The 15,336-nt window shown below is 26.7% G+C and overlaps 1 long non-coding RNA gene across 1 annotated transcript; it reads left to right on the top strand.

Moving 5' to 3' along the window:
• Nucleotides 1-780, top strand: LOC142219411 (uncharacterized). Its single transcript, XR_012717559.1, has 2 exons — nt 1-288; nt 339-780. It is a non-coding gene; the product is annotated as an uncharacterized LOC142219411 (long non-coding RNA).
• The last annotated feature ends 14,556 nt before the right edge of the window (nt 781-15,336 follow it).

The raw sequence follows: 15,336 nt of genomic DNA, 5'->3' as shown, positions 1-15,336 counted from the left end.
TTAAAAGTTTGGATCACGGGATTCGATCGAAATTTGATGCAATTTCTTAAGCGTTGCCAACAGCAAAAAACGAAGCAGAACAAAATGAAATGACAAAATTAAGTTAGCGTCACAAAATAGAATGTAGAAAAAACATGTTTTTGGAGGTTTCAAAGTAAAAAGTAAATTGTATTGCATTATATCTTATGGACCCATACATTCCTCCGAATTCCTTCCTAATTGGAGGATGAGATGAATATAAAATAATTCAGCGACAAATAAGGAATAAAAGTGCACATTGTTATTGGTGTAAGTACATGGGTTTGAAATGGTGTGCACTGTTAGAAAGTCACCTTTAGCAGGCTCAATGGACGATTTCGGCTGGCGTTCAAATGGGAAATAATTTTTGATGGCATGTCAACGTCAATTCTATCACTTTACAATTGTCTGCCGTCTTACAATTTGTTGCGAGTGGAAACCTTCATAATTCACTATTCTTACAAGGTGGTCCAGAAGCGTTATGTTGTCACGGAATGGTACGGTATTTGGTTGATCACAATCTCTTGGATATCGATCTAGCATGTGCACTTTATATATGGTTCTTTGCCAAGCTAGGATGCTCGCTCCCGGACTCGACTATGACCAATTTTTGATTAACTTTTATTGGAGTTGCATTAGTCCTAAATATTCAAAATATGTTCATTATATGTAAATTTACTACAAATTAGCAACAATTCGAACTAAAACTAATATATTTACTATTCCTATATGGCGAAAACAATGTAAAAAACAAGTGAAAAATGTTTTACGATTGCAATTTACCAATCGAAAAAATTGTCGATCCAAAAAACTCGATATCGACTCCCGTGATCCGAAAAATTTAGATTTCGATCAAAAGTTCTCGATATCGAATGCCGTGATTAGCCTGTATGGAATTTACACTCAAATAATTGAACTCTCCAGGGCACTAAAGCAAATTTAATAATTCATGCAAATTTAATTATTAATTATTCATTTTGACAAAGTTTCCATGACTTTAATAATTTTTTGTCTAAGTTAGTTCAGTTAACTAAAACATAGGAAAAATTATACACAAATGAAGCATAAAGATTTACTAAATTCGTGTCTCCCACAAAATAGTTCTGAATTTCTTCAAATTTCAAAATCCCACAAGAAATGCATTCACCTTGAACCTTGAAAAAAGCGTCGCCATAAAGTACTGAAAATGTTCTTTTTGGATCCGGAAATTGGCACAGAAGCGATGAATTTAACAGGGGCTTGTCATAGGACAGATGTCCACCATTTCAACAGCCGATGTACTGAATTTGCATCACTTCTTAAGGTGTGATTCACACCCAAAACAAAAATTGGGTGTTTTGGGTGTGAATTCCAAAAATGTTTGATATTATGCCAAATAAATAATTTTTATATGATTTTTATTGCATTCTAACGCTTGTCTGAAACGTTTGAGCTCAAATATTTTCAAAAATTCTCAATTTTTCTAGAATGAAATTAGCATTTTTTTTTCGACAAAAGTTTAATAACCATATTACTAATTTTTTAACCTATTTCAAACAAAACAATTAAAATTGCTCATTAAAATTATGAAAAAGGTAAGTTATTAAAAATTGAAAAAAAAAATAAAAATTATTAAAATAAAGAACATCTTTGGAAGGACATTTTTTGAAGTTCTTTTAAAGTTGTGCCTTTAGAAGAACTTCCAATTTTTTTGCTGGGCTACGAAATTTTGTCTACACGTACATATGTTTGGGTGTAAAAATTGTATGTTTGAAACTTAAATTTTTTTAACACAACATTTTTAAGTGCAAGCATATAGTGTTCATAAACTAGCATAACTTGTTTGGGACATATATGTTAATATGTTAGAACATATTATGTTTGGGGCTGTTTGTAATTATTATATGCTTAGATGCAAACATATATTAATTTAGAAATAGCCACTAAACATATATGTGTTTAGAAAGAGAGACCTGTTGTTAAAATAAAGAACATCTTTAGGAGGACAATTTTGGAAGTACTTTTAAAGTTGTGCCTTTAGAAGAACTTCCAATTTTTTTTTTTTTTTGCTGGGCTACGAATTTTTTTCCACACGGACGAAAAATACTGTTTTTCATATGTTTGGGTGTAAAAATTATATGTTTGAAACTTAAATTTTTTTAACACAATATTGTTAAGTGCAAGCCTATAATGTTCATAAAGTAGCATAACTTGTTTGGGACATATATGTTAATATGTTAGAACATATTATGTTTGGGACATAAACTGTTTGTAAATATAATATGCTTAGATGCAAACATATATTAATTTAGATATAGCCTATAAACATATATGTGTTTAGAAAGAGAGACCTATTTAGAGAGTATGCTGCAAGTAAAATGATGGAAGTAACCAATTGGCGCCTTAAAAATATATCCACACAAAGAAAATTTCATTAAAATATTTTTCTACCTGTGTATGCCCTAAGGTGAAACATAATATGTTTGAGAAATACAAACAATATTTTGTTTGGACCAATCCTGAAAATATATATGCTTGAAACAAAATGTGTTTGAGGTATATGTTACAGAAGCGATTTTTTTTTGAGTGTGTAAGAAGTGAACAAATTAATTATGTCTAATAAATAGTAAGCATGAACTACAGTATGGTTAAAATGGTCATTATTTAGCGCCAATTGATATTTTCTTTATTTTTAGTTCATTTTTTCTTCCTTGAGAGGGTGTAATTTTGTGAGTTACACCAGGGCATTAAATTTTCCTGGTTTTAACAACGCTTTGTGGGAATCTCAAAATGTAGAATATTTTCCATTTTTTAATTTATTCTACAAAGATTTTGACTTTCAATTCAATTCAAGGACTCATTTTTTTAAATAGGCATATCCAATCCTTAATTTATTTATTAAAAAGAATTAATGTGTAGAAAAACAACCGTAAATATCCTAAAAAAATCTAAGCCCATTTTTGAAACATTTTTATTTTTAATCCAAAGATTCAGTAACCCCGTTTGAATTCTTTGTTGAAATGCAAATTTGTCTTACTTCAAAAAAACTTTTGTCTTTAATGGAAAATGATAAATTTCAACGACGAGCAACCTAAATTGAATGAAATTGATACGAAAGTAGTATGACTAGGAAATGTCTTAGGTTCAATCTCAATTTAAAAACTTGAAACACGCCAAATGTAAAATATATTTTTTCGATAACCATGTAGTTTTTTTTCTATTTAAGAATTTCCAAAATTCAAGTTAATTCACATCGACAATACCTACTACCATTCTCTTTTTAAGAATCCAAAATTCTTCTGTCCAAAATCCAAAGTTCTTCTGACTTGCTTATATCTAAACCATGTTCCTTTTGTAAGAAAACTTTAACTCATATCCAATATCAATACCAGAAATGGTCAAGACAACTTTGCTACGAGTATATACTATAAGAGTTAAATAAGACTGTGTTTTTTGTGTAAATATAAAACAAGTTTCAAGTGAAAGAATCAACGGAACATTACGAAAAAAAACTCTTCAAAATGACCAGATTTTGCAATGAAGCAACTGGAAATAATTTTTAAAGAAACCAACTGTGACCGTCAGTTGTGAAGAAATGGTCAAATTGTAATGTTCATTTTTTTTATAAATTTTACATGCATACTTGTTATATGGTTAGAAGTGAATGACTGGCTAACTGTCTATACAATAAAAATGAAAAAAAAAATTTGAGTTATCAAATGAAATTGCAGCAATTATCTTTTATGTTCAGAACTAGCCAAAGAGAGTTCATTTCATATTGTGCCTCACAATTTTATTCCAATTAAATCATTGCCTTGTGTCACCAAAAACGACCAACATATAATGCTTGTCTGTTAACAAAAATATAATAATTAAAAAAACGGATTTCCCGAGGCCTTGTTTTTCTTTGCTCATAAAAAGAAAAACAATTAAACTTGAAAACAAAATTTTCCGTTCCGTTTAACCCATAAAAGAAACGTTAAACACAATAAAATGAAACTAGTTTTATATTTTACATTTATGGATATGAATAATGAACGTTGTTCTGGCCAAAGTGTTAAAGGTTTTCCAATTGGAATGATGTTCTTTTAAATATTCTATATAATTTACTTAGAATTGATTATTGAAGCTTATAGAAATGTAGTTTTTTTCCTAAATTAATGTGGGCAAAAATTTTATAATGGTGCGCCAAAAAAAAATAACCCACCATTAAAGATTTATATTAAAAAATTTTAACTAAAATATTTTTGTCAAATTGAAGAAAATTTATAAAAAATAATAATTTTTTTCTGTTGTTTAATAAACTTTCATAAATTGGATTTAAAAATTGTTAAAATGTCTTTAGCGCTATACGAAGTTCAAAACAGGTTAAATTTAAGTGAAATTTAATCATTTGATAAACTTGTGAACTCCGTTTCACCAACTTCATCCATTTAGGAAAATTAGTAGATTTTTTACAGTTTGATATGTTGGTAGAAGTCTTGATGTTTTGGTAGATTTTCCATAATATTCCTATACAACTAAGAGGTACTTCATAAATTTTCTATAGAAATAAAATTTTGAAAAACATCCATAGAAATAAAATGTTGACCAAATTTTCTATAGAAATAAAATGTTGACAAAATTTTCTATAGAAATAAAATGTTGACAAAATTTTCGATAGAAATAAATTTTTGACAAAATTTTCCATAAGAATTAAATTTGAAAAAATTTTCCATAAGAATTAAATTTGAAAAAATTTTCTTTAAAAATTAAAATTTTACAAAATTTTCTTTAAAAATCAAATATGTACAAAATTTTCTATAGAAATAAAATTTTGACCAAATTTTCTCTAAAAATAAAACTTTTAGTAAATTTTCTATAGATAAAATTTTTACAAAATTGTCTATAAATAAAATTTGAAAAAAATTTCTATAGAAATAAAATTTTGACAAAATTTTCTATAGACATAAAATTTTGACAAAAGTTTCTATAGAAATAAAATTTTGACAGAATTTTCTATAGATATACAATTTTGAAAAAAAATTCTATAGAAATAAAATTTTGACAAAATTTTCTATAGAAATAAAATTTTGACAAAATTTTCTATAGAAATAAAATTTTGACAAAATTTTCTATAGAAATAAAATTTTGACATAATTTTCTATAGAAATAAAATTTTGACAAAATTGTCTATAGAAATAAAATTTTGACAAAACTTTCTATAGAAATAAAATTTTGACATAATTTTCTATAGAAATAAAATTTTGACAAAATTTTCTATAGAAATAAAATTTTGACAAAATTTTCTATAGAAATAAAATTTTGACATAATTTTCTATAGGAATAAAATTTTGACAAAATTTTCTATATAAATAAAATTTTGACAAAATTTTCTATAGAAATAAAATGTTGACAAACTTTTCTATAGAAATAAAATTTTGACAAAATTTTCTATAGAAATAAACTTTTGACAAACTTTTCTATAGAAATAAAATTTTGACAAACTTTTCTATAGAAATAAAATTTTGACAAACTTTTCTATAGAAATAAAATTTTGACAAAATTTTCTATAGAAATAAAATTTTGACAGAATCTTCTATTGAAATAAAATTTGACAAAATTTTCTATAGAAATAGAATTTTGACAAAATTTTCTATAGAAATAAAATTTTGACAACATTTTCTATAGAAATAAAATTTTGACAATTTTCCATAAGAATTAAATTTGAAAAAATTTTCTTTAAAAATAAAAATTTTCTTTAAAAATCAAATACGTACAAAATTTTCTATAGAAATAAAATTTTGACAAAATTTTCTTTATAAATAAAATTTTTACAAAATTTTCTATAGATAAAATTTTTACAAAATTTTCTATAGATAAAATTTTTACAAAATTTTCTATAGATAAAATTTTGAAAAAAAAATTCGATAGAAATAAAATTTTGACAAAATTTTCTATAGACATAAAATTTTGACAAAAGTTTCTATAGAAATAAAATTTTGACAGAATTTTCTATAGATATAAAATTGACAGAATTTTCTATAGATATAAAATTTTGACAGAATTTTCTATAGATATAAAATTTTGACAACATTTTCTATAGAAATAAAATTTTGACAAAATCGTCTATAGAAAAAAAATTTGACAAAATTGTCTATAGAAATAAAATTGTTACAAAATTTTCTATAGAAATAAAATTTTGACAAAATTTTCGGTAGGAACAAAATTTTGACAAAATTTTCTATAGAAATAAAATGTTGACAAATTTTCTATAGAAATAAAATTTTGACAAAATTTTCTATAGAAATAAAATTTTGACAAAATTTTCTATAGAAATAAAATTTTGACAAAATAATATAGAAATAAAATTTTGACATAATTTTCTATAGAAATAAAATTTTGACAAAATATTCTATAGAAATAAAATTTTGACAAAATTTTCTATAGAAATAAAATTTTGACAAACTTTTCTATAGAAATAAAATTTTGACAAAATTTTCTATAGAAATAAAATTTTGACAAAATTTTCTATAGACATAAAATTTTCACAAACTTTTCTATAGAAATAAAATTTTGACAAACTTTTCTATAGAAATAAAATTTTGACAAAATTTTATATAGAAAAAAAATTTTGACAAAATTTTCTATAGAAATAAAATTTTGACAGAATCTTCTATTGAAATAAAATTTTGACAAAATTTTCTATAGAAATAGAATTTTGACAAAATTTTCTATAGAAATAAAATTTTGGCAACATTTTCTATAGAAATAAAATTTTGACAAAATTTTCGGTAGGAATAAAATTTTGACAAAATTTTCTATAGAAATAAAATTTTGACAAAATTTTCTATAGAAATAACATTTTGACAACATTTTCTATAGAAATAAAATTTTGACAAAATCGTCTATAAAAAAAATTTTGACAAAATTGTCTATAGAAATAAAATTTTGACAACATTTTCTATAGATATAAAATTTTGACAAAATTTTCGATAGAAAAAAATTTTTGACAAAATTTTCTATGGAAATAAAATTTTGACAAAATTTTCTATAGAAATAAAATGTTCACAAAATTTTTTATAGAAATAAAATTTTGACAAAATTTTCTATAGATATAAAATTTTGACAAAATTTTCGGTAGGAATAAAATTTTGACACCATTTTCTATAGAAATAAAATTTTGACAAAATTTTCGGTAGGAATAAAATTTTGACAAAATTTTATATAGATATAAAGTTTGAAAAAAAATTTCTATAGATATAAAGTTTGAAAAAAAATTTCTATAGATATAAAATTTTGACAAAATTTTTTATAGAAATAAAATTTTGACAGAATTTTCTATAGATATAAAATTTTCTATAGAAATAAAATTTTGACAACATTTTCTATAGTAATAAAATTTTGACAAAATTTTCTATAGAAATAAAATTTTGACAACATTTTCTATAGAAATAAAATTTTGACAAAATTTTCGGTAGGAATAAAATTTTGACAAAATTTTCTATAGTAATAAAATTTTGACAAAATTTTCTATAGAAATAACATTTTGACAACATTTTCTATAGAAATAAAATTTTGACAAAATCGTCTATAGAAAAAAAAATTTGACAAAATTGATTATAGAATAGAATAGAATAGAATTTTCGATAGAAAAAAATTGTTGACAAAATTTTCTATGGAAATAAAATTTTGACAAAATTTTCTATAGAAATAAAATTTTGACAAAATTTTCTATAGATATAAAATTTTGACAAAATTTTCGGTAGGAATAAAATTTTGACAACATTTTCTATAGAAATAAAATTTTGACAATTTTCCATAAGAATTAAATTTGAAAAAATTTTCTTTAAAAATAAAAATTTTCTTTAAAAATCAAATATGTACAAAATTTTCTATAGAAATAAAATTTTGACAAAATTTTCTTTAAAAATAAAATTTTTACAAAATTTTCTATAGATAAAATTTTTACAAAATTTTCTATAGATAAAATTTTTACAAAATTTTCTATAGATAAAATTTTTACAAAATTTTCTATAGATAAAATTTTGAAAAAAAAAATTCGATAGAAATAAAATTTTGACAAAAGTTTCTATAGAAAAAAAATTTTGACAGAATTTTCTATAGATATAAAATTTTGACAGAATTTTCTATAGATATAAAATTTTGACAGAATTTTCTATAGATATAAAATTTTGACAACATTTTCTATAGAAATAAAATTTTGACAAAATCGTCTATAGAAAAAAAAAATTGACAAAATTGTCTATAGAAATAAAATTTTTACAAAATTTTCTATAGAAATAAAATTTTGACAAAATTTTCGGTAGGAACAAAATTTTGACAAAATTTTCTATAGAAATAAAATGTTGACAAAATTTTCTATAGAAATAAAATTTTGACAAAATTTTCTATAGAAATAAAATGTTGACAAAATTTTCTATAGAAATAAAATTTTGACAAAATTTTGTATAGAAATAAAATTTTGACAAAATTTTCTATAGAAATAAAATTTTGACAAAATAATATAGAAATAAAATTTTGACATAATTTTCTATAGAAATAAAATTTTGACAAAATTTTCTATAGAAATAAAATTTTGACAAAATTTTCTATAGAAATAAAATTTTGACAAACTTTTCTATAGAAATAAAGTTTTGACAAAATTTTCTGTAGAAATAAAATTTTGACAAAATTTTCTGTAGAAATAAAATTTTGACAAAATTTTCTATAGAAATAAAATTTTGACAAACTTTTCTATAGAAATAAAATTTTGACAAACTTTTCTATAGAAATAAAATTTTGACAAAGTTTTATATAGAAAAAAAATTTTGACAAAATTTTCTATAGAAATAAAATTTTGACAGAATCTTCTATTGAAATAAAATTTTGACAAAATTTTCTATAGAAATAGAGTTTTGACAGAATTTTCGGTAGGAATAAAATTTTGACAAAATCTTCTATAGAAATAAAATTTTGACAAAATTTTCTATAGAAATAACATTTTGACAACATTTTCTATAGAAATAAAATTTTGACAAAATTTTCTATAGAAATAAAATGTTGACAAATTTTCTTTAGAAATAAAATTTTGACAAAATTTTCTATAGAAATAAAATGTTGACAAAATTTTCGGTAGGAATAAAATTTTGACATAATTTTCTATAGAAATAAAATTTTGACAAAATTTTCTATAGAAATAAAATTTTGACAAAATTTTCTATGGAAATAAAATGTTGACAAAATTTTCTATATAAATACAATTTTGACAAATTTTTTTATAGAAATAAAATTTTGACAGAATTTTCTATAGATATAAAATTTTGAAAAAATTTTCTATAGAAATAAAATTTTGACAAAATGTTTGATAGGAATAAAATTTGAAAAGACATACCTGAATATATCTCCTGCAGGGCGTCTAAGTAAGATTCATATCGGCATATTTTTCATTCATATCATGTTTCCTATATGCCCTGGAATTAATTCTCATAATTTATTTATTAACAAAATACTGCAGTGCACTTTAATTATGCCCAAGAGAAGAAAATGCATTAAATTGACGTGAGAATCTTCTTTACACAAGATCGCATTGTGTTGCAACCCCCTTGAAATTGCCCGCATTTCGCAGTTACATTGTTGAACAGATACCATCTTTCATCTTTACGATAATGTGGACAAAACATTTGAAAGTGGGAAATGAAATAAAGATCGGACCATTTAATAATAAATCATTGGGTTCAGGCCGTTATAAGAAAATACACGTTTCAATAATGGACTCTCGTTTGTCATTGCTATTCAATGGATAAGCTATGATTATTGGATGAAAGTGATAGATGCATGCATCATTTTAAATTAAAACACCACAAACATTCAATTAATAAGACCACTTCCTAACATAACCATCATGCCATTGTTGGCTTCCTTCCGTTATGAAATTTAATGAAAGTCTGAAACAAAAGATACTATCAAACCAATAGATACAAAACTTATGTAAGGTTATTAAAAATGTGTTCAAGCACAGTGACTAAATAATAGTAATTTTTTTTCAATGGGGTTTGGAGATTAATACTGGGAGCTAGATATGTCTTTATGTTAAAGATGCATTATATATTTTCTTGGAATCAATACCAAAATCCCTAGGGAAGGAACTTTATTAAAAACAAAAACTCCTCAATTTGAAGCTATCTTCAAATATTCAATATCTCAGTTAATTTAAAGATTATTTCTTCACACACCCAGAGAAGGAATATGATCACCTCAAACATGTTTTAAGAGCAAAATGTTATTTTAGGGTGGTGACGATGTAACATGGTTTTCGCAACCATGTTATTTTCTCGGAAATCATGTATCTGATTTCGGCAAGCAGGTTATATTTGACTAGAAAATAACATTTTAGTGACAAACATGTTACATGGTCACCAAACAAAAATAACATTTTGCTCTTAAAACATGTTTGAGGTGATCATATTCCTTCTCTGCGTGCATCAAAAATATTTTTCTTAACTTTAAGGAATATTTGCCTACATAGACATATGAATTTAACGGAGAGACGCAAAATTCAAATATTTATTATTTTTATACCCTCCACCATAGGATGGGGTGTATATTAACGTTGTCATTCCGTTTGTAATACATCGAAATATTACTCTAACGGCCATTTTCATGTAGCTCCGTTAGGCTTTAACTGCCAAATAACAGAAAGTAAATTGCAAATATCTTCTCTCCAGTTAACTTTAAGTGAAAAATGCTCGTCAGTTGTGTTCCTAACTGGCTATGGAATATATATGCAAGATGATAATTTCGTCCATAATACGGTTCAAAAGTTGGTTAGTTAACGGAACACTAACGGAGCTTTATGAAAATGGGGGTAAGACCCTAAAAGTATATATATTCTGTGTTGAAATTCTGAGTCGATCTAAGCATGTCCGCCCGTCTGTTGAAATCACTCTAACTTCCGAACGAAACAAGCTATAGACTTAAAACTTGACTTGGCACAAGTAGTTGTTATTGATGTCGGATGGTATTGCAAATGGGCCATATCGGTCCACGTTTACGTATAGCCCTCATATAAACCGACCCGAAGATTTAGCTTGCGGAGCCTCTTGGAGGAGCAAACTTCATCCGATCCGGTTGAAATTTGGTATATGGTGTTAGTATATGGTCTCTAACAACCATGCAAAAGTTGGTCCATATCGGTACATAATTATATATAGCCCCCATATAAACCGATCCCCAGATTTTACATCCGGAGCTTCTTGGAGGTGCAAATCTCATCCTATCCGGTTGAAATTAGGTACGTGGTGTAAGTATATATTCTCTTATAACCATACAAAAATTGGTCCATATAAACCGATCCCCAGATTTGGTTTTGGAGCCTCTTGGAGAAGCAAATTTCATCCGATTCAGTTGAAATTTTGTATTTTGTGTTAGTATAGGGACACTAATAACCATGCAAAAAAAGTCCATATCGGTCCATAATTATATATAGTCTCCATATAAACCGATCCCCAGATTTGACCTCCGAAGGATCAAAATTCATCCGATTCTTTTGAAATTTTGTACATTTTGCTAGTAGTATATGACCGCTAACAACCATGTCAAACTTGATCCATATCACGCAAAGAAAAAAAACGTTTGGAAAACGTGTACCGAAAACGTTTTTCTTTTGTTAGAATTTTTTGAATTGCTTCGAAAAGTATACACTTTTATCACCAAAAAAATTCGTTTGTTACAAAATGTTAATTTTTTTAATAAAAAAAGTTATTTTTTCACACTAAAATTGATCCATACGGTTTCATAATTGTATGTAGCCCCCATATAAAGCGACCGCCATAATTCTATTCCTCCTCTCTAATTACCGCGCAAAAGTTCATATCGGTTTGTAATTATTTGTAGACTTCCCTATATATACTGGATCCATGGTGGAGGGTATATAAAATGCGGCCTGGCCGAACTTACGGCCGTATATACTTGTTTTTAATTTTTTCTTTAATTAATTTTTATACCCTTCACCACAACTGTGGTACAGGATATAATAAGTTTGTGCATTTGTATGTAATGCCAAGAAAGAAAAGTATGAGACCCATCTGAGACCGATCGTCTTAGAATTAAATTCTAAGTCGACTTAGCGATGTCCGTCTGTCTGTCTGTCCGTCCGTCTGTTCATGTATTTTTGTGTGCAAAGTACAGGTCGCAGTTTAAGTCCGAAAAAACAAAAAATCGCTATTTATTTTCGAAAAAATCGGTTCAGATTTAGATATACCTGTCATATATATATCTATCACCGATCTGATCATAATTGGTGTGTTTATCAAACGATGTTCTTCAAATTCTGTACATCCGAATATTTTATGAGTCTCGAAGAACTTGTAAAACATCAGCCAAATCGGTTCAGATTTAGATATAGCTCCCTTATATATCTTTCGTCCGATTTGAACTTATATGTCCCCAACAGCCAGAGTTTTGCCCTGACTTGCTTCAAATTTTGCACAAGGAGTACGTTTAATAGTATCGGTAAGTGTGCCAAATTTGTTTGAAATCGGTTCAGATTTAAATATAGCACCCACATATATCTTTCGCCCGATATACACTCATATAACCATGGGGGCCAAAATTATACTCCCGTTTGCGTGAAATTTTGCAGAGATTGCAGAATTATTATTCTACCAATGCATGTCAAATTTAGTCAAAATCGGTTCAGATTATATATAGCTCCCGTACACCAGAGTTGGGGCAATATGGGAGACTGTTTCATATTTTAGACTCATTTTTAATGGAATTTTCTACTAATTGACTGGATAGCGTTAGCCGATTTAAATTTTAATTCTACACGCAAAGAAAAAAAACGTTCGGAAAACGTGTACCGTAAACGTTTTTCTTTTGTTAGAGTTTTTTGAATTGCTTCGAAAATTTTAAACTTTTATCACCAAAAAAATTCGTTTGTTACAAAATTTTTATTTTTTCAATAAAAAAGTTATTTTTGAAACAACAACACAGTCCATTTCGTTTATGTCAAACACTGTTCTTTTCCGACTTTAGGTCTTTAATAAGACACAGTTTACAGTTCAAAATTTAATATACTACAATGTAATGTTGAACATTTTTTCGGAATCTTCCGAACATATCTGGAATATATGTAAAACAAAAAACAAAAAAAAAACGTTGGTCGAAGCGGGGATCGAACCCACGACCCTTGGCATGCAAGTCGGACGTAGCAACCACTGCTCCACGGTGCCAAACTAAATGTTTGTTTCTGTTAAATAAACTTTGTTTATTCGGTTCGTGGGCGCCGCAAGCTATGCTATATAAATATAACTTATAAAGATAATTATCTATTGATGACCATAACAGGTACATAGCTCAGTGGTTAGTGTGTTGGCTTACAAAGTGCATGGTCCGCGGTTCGATTCTCCGTCCAGGCGAAAGGTAAAAAAATTTTTAAAATTTATAAAATCGTATAATTTCTTCTACATTGTTGGTATTACAGAAAAAGGTGCTAAGAACTAAAAAACTTCGTGGAAGTGAGAAAGATGTGAGGGAAAATGCAATTAGCCAGAAAAATTTTTTTTTTTGAGTTAGTCTTTATGAAATTGTTTTTACATCCTGGAAAAGAATAAACGTTTATCACAAAAAGTATATACTTTTCTTCCAAATGCACTTCCTTTCAACGAAAAGCAAATGAGAAACGAACTTTGTTTGTCTAAAATTTCGTTTGGGAGGAAAGAATTATTTTTTTGCGTGTAGAGATTTTGTAGAAGTACAAAAAATTGTCTCCATTATAAGTATTTGTATTTGGAAATGCAAACCTTTATAGCTCCCAGCAAATTTGAAGTAGTTGAGATGGTAACACAAATGTTGGTCTACATAGTGGGGAAGGGTATAACATAATATAGTCGGCCCCGCCCGACTTTAGACTTTACTTACTTGTTTTACTTAAAGAAATTTGTCATTAATTTGTGCAAATTGCATGTGCTAAAATTTAGGTTGCATAATCTTTTATATTAGATTAATTTATTATTCAGTATACCTACTACCCATCCTATGGTAATTTGATTTCCTTTAACCAATATTGACCCTATAACCCTATAGTATGATTCAAATATTTCCCTAATTAATTAACAAATGAATTGAGATTCGGGGTTTTATTTTAGAAAATTCATTATCAAATGAGAAAACGTGATGGCCTGTGTGATAAACCACCTGTAATTTATCAGTCATTGGATTAAAGTAACCAATGCTGTTTTTGTTTTGACTATAGCATTTCCATTCAATTTATGGTTTCGTTTGCAATGGAATCCACCTGTGTATTCTATAGGAGCAATTACTTTGTGTTTCATGGATTTTGATTAGTTTATTCTTTTTTTTTTTTTTTGAAATTTCATGATGAAAACCCTACTCCAACTCTTTTTTTTTCAATTTCAATTGATGTTGGACGGAAGAATGGGTATGGTAACGACGATACCAAAAAAATACAAACAGGTGCTAGAAGCGATGCTGCTACATCCAGGCAGCTATTGTTATGTTGGACTATGCGTAACATTACCTTTGAAATTTACGCTTTGATGCATTTCTCCCTCGTAAAATAATTCTATCTACGCGGTCGGTAATAATACCATGGGTCTGTATTCAACAAATCGCATTATACTGTGCCAGTTTTTTTTTGTTAAACGGTAGAGTAAAATAAGAGTTTATTACAAAGCAGAAATTTAAATTTAGGTTAATTTTGTTCGTTTTATGTGAAATTGTATTTAATGGTAATTTTTGTATGTATTTAAGGTTTATAAGGTTTATTTTTCGAAACAATTTAGATACTTTTTATTGGGATAACTGTAAAATTGCAGCAGCGAATGTAGTTTTTAGATGTAGATGTCTGCTGCCCAAGATATATAGGAAAAAATTATACAAAAAATAGGCTACTAAGAATGCATGAAACTTTGAGTTTTCCAGGAAGGCACTACTCTGTGAGCAAAAAAACAAGTATATACGGCCGTAAGTTCGGCCAGGCCGAATCTTATGTACCCTCCACCATGGATTGCGTAGAAACTTCTACGAAAGACTGTCATCCACAATCGAATTACTTGGGTTGTGGTATCTTAAAACTTCTTAACATCGTTTTCTAAATTGTGAGTTAGTCCATACGTGGTATATATTAGACAAAAAAGTTATGTGTAGGTAAGTCTACAAATAATTGCGAATCGACATGGAAATTGAAATATGGGGGTCGCTTATATGGGGGCTATATAGAATTATGAACTTGATATGGACCAATTTTTGTGTGATTGGGGATCGATTTATCTGAGGGCTATATATAACTATAGACCGATATGGACCAATTCTTGCATGGTTGTTAGAGACCATATA

Source organism: Haematobia irritans, chromosome 1 (genome assembly GCF_050003625.1).
Source record: "Haematobia irritans isolate KBUSLIRL chromosome 1, ASM5000362v1, whole genome shotgun sequence".
Lineage (NCBI taxonomy): Eukaryota > Metazoa > Arthropoda > Insecta > Diptera > Muscidae > Haematobia > Haematobia irritans.
The sequence above is the reverse complement of the archived record's forward strand: the minus strand, read 5'-3'. Positions and strand labels throughout refer to the sequence as shown.